This window comes from Phycodurus eques, unplaced genomic scaffold (genome assembly GCF_024500275.1).
Source record: "Phycodurus eques isolate BA_2022a unplaced genomic scaffold, UOR_Pequ_1.1 contig_54, whole genome shotgun sequence".
NCBI classification, from domain to species: Eukaryota; Metazoa; Chordata; class Actinopteri; order Syngnathiformes; family Syngnathidae; genus Phycodurus; species Phycodurus eques.
Window position 1 is genome coordinate 15,801 of NW_026904051.1, and position 6,117 is coordinate 21,917.

Genomic DNA, 6,117 nt, shown 5'->3' on the forward strand with positions numbered 1-6,117 from the left:
CACACCTGATCCAGTACGGATTTCTTTGGATGAACACTCACATTTGTTTGGCAAAGTTATAAGCAAGATGCCCTTCGTGACACAACCCTCTGCATTTATCCAGGCTTGGGACCAGCCGATAGTTTGCACTGGCTTATGCCCCCCATCGGGCTGCATGAAGAGAGGATCAAACCCAGGTCAATGCAAATAACAGTCAATGTTGAGCAACACATGACCAGATAGGTTTAAGGATTAATGTTCCCTGACCGGGAATCGAACCCGGGCCACGGCGGTGAGAGCACCGAATCCTAACCACTAGACCACCAGGGACTTCTGATATAGTCAATAATTGTTAATCCGCCCCCCTTCCCCCACACCGGACGTGAACCAAAATGTGCAAAGATTGACAGATCTTTTCTTTGGATGGATGGATGGATTGCAAGCATCGTTGATTCTTGTTGTCTCTGTGACCTGACTTTGTGAATTACACTTTAAGCAATTCAAGGATACTTCCATATTATTTGATATGTGAACAAATGAGCGGGTTTACTTTGATATAAGAAAGCGAAAACCCGCAAAGTGGGTGTGTGTAGGTTTGTAATTTATGGCATTTTCTTACATGGAATGTCTTTGTGAATTAAGAACATAACTCTTGCTATGATTATGATTGTTTTGTTGTGATTAGCAGCAGCATCAGGGGTTGAGGTCACGAGCAGAGGGGTTATTGAGGGACTGGGTGACCCCATGGTGGCAGTGAAGAGGTGGTGCTGGTCTTGGAGAACAAGGAGGAGGAGGAGGATGTGGTGCTCTTATTGGGGGAGAAGGAAGAGAATGGAACTCTAAATTGCCCGTAGGCATGACTGTGAGTGCGAATGGTTGTCTGTTTGTATGTGCCCTGCGATTGGCTGGCGACCAGTTCAGGGTGTACCCCGCCTCCTGGCCGATGACGGCCGGGATGGGCTCCAGCACGCCCGCGACCCAAGTGAGGATAAGCGGCTCAGAAAATGGATGGATGGATGATAAAGTGGAGAGTGACATGAGTGTTGCATTTCATCACCACACAAGATGTGAGCATAAAAGCGGTTGAAATGGTAATCTGTATTAAATGTTGATTAATATTCTTATCAATACAGTAAAATGTTGAGATGATTCACTTGATCGACAGTTTAATGCCTATCATGCCCTTCACATGAATTCACTGTCGTCCTGGCTCAGCATCCTGCAGGTTTTCCTTGGCCTTGGTGCAGCCAACAGTTTTAGACAGACAACTTTTGTGATAGATTCCACCAACCCAAGCCGTGATCATATAGTGGTTAGTACTCTGCGTTGTGGCCGCAGCAACCCCGGTTCGAATCCGGGTCACGGCAGGACTGAAGCCCTGCAATTGCTTTTTTTAGTGCTGCCGTTTGAATAGTTTGTGGGACAGTGAAAATACTCCACAGGGGCTTGCAGAGGGCCCAAACCTTTGTGGGGTTCGTGGCGCAAAGGATAACGCGTCTGACTGCGGATCAGAAGATTCGAGGTTCAACTCCTGGCTAGCTCGTGTGCAGTTTTGCATGTGGTATTAAACCCAATTCAGAATGCTGTCTTTTTTACGTTCACCTTCAATGTCTGTGTGACGCTAACTCATGCAACACTGTCAACGCGGTCAGGTCTTTCCATGACACTATCCAACATCATGGAAACCCCTCATGTTAATAACTAAAAAAAAACATAATTTATCATATTATTTGTTGTGTTTCAATAACATAATAATGCAAAACACATAATAATATGTTGTGATCGTCGTATGAAATTGTGTGCAAGAAGGACAGCAGAGTACGAGGAGGAACTTTGTGAATCAAAAGAGGAGAAGGAGAATTTTTGTGTCTTGTAGGCTGGTTGAGTCAACATTTGTTCATGCCAATTGAAATCAGTCTTCAGTCTGAAAATGTGATTGCAACGGTAGGAAATAACCAAGTACAGTAAACCCCCGCTATATCGCGGTTCACTTATCGCGGTCCGCCTCTATTTTTCAATGTCGCCCTTCACAATTTGGAGTACGACAGGCCTGTCGGGGGGTTAGGGTACTAACGGGGCAGGTCAAACGAACCGTGTGGGCAGAACAGCCGGACGTTTGCGATGGTGGGGCAGCACCATCTCAATTGAGTTTTTATTAAGTTGCAAATAAACACAAGGTGAGGTATAGGTACAGGTGATCATTTCAATGAAGAGAGAATTTGGGAAATGAAGACAATACTTGAGGTGAAGAAAAGATCACGTGAGGCCTGGTACACACAAAGACAATCAAGTTGGTTTTTGCCCCAGTTTTGCCCTGTCCCGACCGAGGACCTCAAACGCCAGACTGGATGATGTTTTAAAAGATTATCCTATGAGATTATGTCAAGAGGAAACAGTAGAACGTACACTGTTGAAATTGTACGTTATTTATTTCCTCTTTGTTTTAAATGTTTATAAGATTTTTTTTCTTTGTTTTGAAATGCTTATCATCATGTAAAGCACATTTAGTTACCTTGTGTGTGAAATGCACGATATAAATACATTTGCTTTGCTTTAAATCTGAGATGTGTTAAGAGTGGATTTGTTCAGAATATAGGGACCGATATGGGTCGGGGCCAAAAAACATTTACGACTCTTACAAAATCTCCACACGTGGAAGCCAACGTCTCCCCCAGTCATGACGTCGTGAATTGTGAAGTGAAACAGAATGGAGCCAATCGAGAAGCGCTCTGACTCAGGAACAAGGAAACAATCGCAAATAAAAACAAACGTTTTACCCGATGTCATGGTTTTTTTTTTGTATCAAGGTGGGTTGCCCAGACAGCAAAAAGTATTTTCCAAAGCAAGTCCCTCATGGACGACATCGCCATTCTACAGATTTGTTTCCAGACCCGTGGTGGAACACAATCCTTCTGTATGTTGTTGTGCATTTCATATTATTGGAGCACACCACAGACAACATAACAGAAATTGTTAAATGGCTGATTATTTTATGTTCATGCGTGGGGTCTGTAGGAGACGAAAACTCTTTTAAGATCGGTAAAATCCTTATGTGTGTCCGGGCCTTAGGAAGTAGAATTGTCGATCGAGGTGTGTGTTGGAGGAAATTTAGGTGTGGAAGTATATCTGTGCCATCAGATTCTCAATTTGAATTACACTTTTTTTTTTTTTTACACTCAATTTGAATTTTACTTTTAACATCAAAATATCCAATCCAAACATTTCAGCTTCAAATATTCAGCTGCTCCATTTCAGAAGCAAATTCAACTCGCTGGCAGAAAAGGCTGTTAAAATGGCAAAAAATATAATAATAATAATAATAATAATAATAATAATAATAATAATAATAATAATAATAATAATAATAATAATAATAATAATAATAATAATAATAATAATAATAATAGTAGTAGTAGGCGGCACGGTGGAGACTGGTTAGAGCGTCAGCCTCACAGTTCTGAGGATCCGGGTTCAATCCCCGGCCCCGCCTGTGTGGAGTTTGCATGTTCTCCCCGTGCCTGCGTGGGTTTTCTCCGGGCACTCCGGTTTCCTCCCACATCCCTAAAACATGCATTAATTGGAGACTCTAAATTGCCCGTAGGTGTGAATGTGAGTGCGAATGGTTGTTTGTTTGTATGTGCCCTGCGATTGGCTTTCAACCAGTTCAGGGTGTACCCCGCCTCCTGCCCGATGACAGCTGGGATAGGCTCCGGCACGCCCGCGACCCGAGTGAGGAGAAGCGGCTCAGAAAATGGATGGAAGGATCATCATAATAATAATAAATGCTATATAATTCTGCACACACGTGCAAACATAAAGAAACGTAAACAACAATTTTCTACCCAAAAATGAGGTATCAAAAGTTGCGTCTCGGCCACTCTTTAATCAGACCGTCTTTATTTTAAATTCTGCGTTACCATCATGACGCAATTCCCCAAAACCTACGGATAAACTTCTATTGAGAATGAATGGGCCTTCAACAATTCCCACATTTAACACTGCCACATCATTCATTTCCCATTCCAACTTCAAATCCCATACTAACTGTTAGCATTTGAGCTAATCTCCTGACTTATTTTTGTATACCATTTTTATGATGTTGTATCATGATTCATGGTTTCTGATTCAATTCAAGGATGATATTGGAGTATTTGGAAAACGATTCAGTAAATTTTTCGTAAAAAATTCAACCAGTGTGACTGGGAAATAAATTCCTGCAAACTGGATCGTCCTGGTGAAATTTCCAATTTTTTTTGGAAAGGTATCAGATAAAAATAACTATGGATATTATGAACAAACCAAAAATCATTCTGGCAAATAATCATGACAAATGCTTTTCCACTTTATTTGAACAAAGTGCACATGACATGGTTTCAGGTTTGATGAATAGTAGATTTACCTGCGACTTCTGATTTTCACGGTATAACAGATTATGATGTTGGACTGGACCCAAAAGGAAACGTAAGCGGAGGAAGTAGATGAGAATGGTTTATTAATTAATCGCTCATCGGGAAGGACATCCGAGGGGCGATGGTGGTCCATTGGAACAGGGAAGGTGTCGGAAGTGGAACCATTGGCAGGTGGAAGAACTTGGCGGCATGGCTGGAGACACAGAAGGAGCATTGCAGACGGAGAAGAACACAAGGGGGGAAGTATGATTGCAGGTAGTTGAGTAACTTATGAGGAGGAGTCATGAAAGTTGGCCTGTGTACCACGGATGAACGTCAATACTCTGGTGCTGGCTTCCTGGATCTGGCAGGCTTAAATGCAGGCAGTGTAGAGTGCTGATTGGGAACAGCTGGGCGGATGAGGTGCTGATTGCAGGGGAGAGCGAGAGGGAGGGAAAGGCGAGGCAAAAAGCGCCACCCGAGTTCCAAAAAAGGAACTGCAGGGACAGACCATGACACTGATATCTTTTTCGACATAAAAATAATAAAAAATCTTGTTATCGTTGAACACAAAACATGGAATGCTCAAATGTTCTAATGATATTTTTTACGAGGCACTCAAAGTCACAATGTGTGACGGAGTGGTTACCGAGCTCTGAGTACCTTGTGATGGCCAAGTTCCCATCTATCCAGGGTGAGACACTTTCCAGTCTGCCTCCTCGATGTTTTTTTTTTCCTACTTTGGTCTTTGTCTCTGAGTAAAGTGTCGGCGTTAGCGTTTTGCTGAAGTACAGTATGTGATGGAAATTTTGTACCACAGTTCAAATGTGGGCGCCACGGTAGCCGACTGGTTAGAGGGTCAACCTCACAGTTCTGAGGACCCGGGTTCAATCCCCGGCACCTCCTGTGTGGAGTTTGCATGTTCTCCCCGTGTCTGTACGTGGATGGAAAAATAATATTCTGTCATCTCAATAAATTAGAATAAATTGAGGCTCAGATAATTTTTTCAGTGGTACCTATATGAAATAAAACACTCTCCCTCAAAGACTCTGCAGCCAGGTTGGCTTTGCAAATGAGAATCAGTTCTCAATTGCCTCACCTGGATAAATAAAGGGTTATCTTTTGAAGGTATCAAAAACATTTGAAACTTACACAAAGATATAAAATAAGCCTAACTTGAAAGCTTGAAATCACAGCATTTTTGTATTGATCCAGTTTGTGTCAGTGATGATCAACATCAGCCTCATTTGCTTCAGCTCCCCTGAACTCATAAGTGCGATGGAAACACAAACCACATGGGCCACAGGAACCTTTTGCTACCGGGAACTCAAAGTTCCTGGGCTGGTTGGTGGAAAAGCCCCCGAGGTCATTTGGGGAGCCGGAGGAGTTAAGATTCATTGCAAATAATCATAATAATAATAAATAAAAAACAGCCAGGTCAACAACAACAATAAAATGTGAAGTGAAAACGTGTACATTAATAAAGGGCAAGTTTCAATTTTGGCATTTGCAAAATAACTTATTTATGTTTGGGTTTTTTTGGCGGGGGTGGCGGCATCTGGTGGTGCGATACTGAATATATTTTTTTCAATATTTTGTATTTTTTTTTTAAATCAGGTGTAATGAAATATGCAGATTTCAGCGGACTTTTATTTGGAAATACAATATCAGATCTTTATCAAACCTCGTTCAGTGGAGTCCTCGGTTGCTCGAATGTCCCACACATCTGGACTTGTCTTGCTATAATAAT

At 42.1% G+C, this 6,117-nt stretch overlaps 1 non-coding gene across 1 annotated transcript; it reads right to left on the reverse strand.

Moving 5' to 3' along the window:
* Positions 1-237: 237 nt before the first annotated feature.
* On the reverse strand, positions 238-309 carry trnae-cuc (transfer RNA glutamic acid (anticodon CUC)). Its single transcript has one exon. It is a non-coding gene; the product is annotated as a tRNA-Glu (tRNA).
* Between the last annotated feature and the right edge of the window lie 5,808 nt (positions 310-6,117).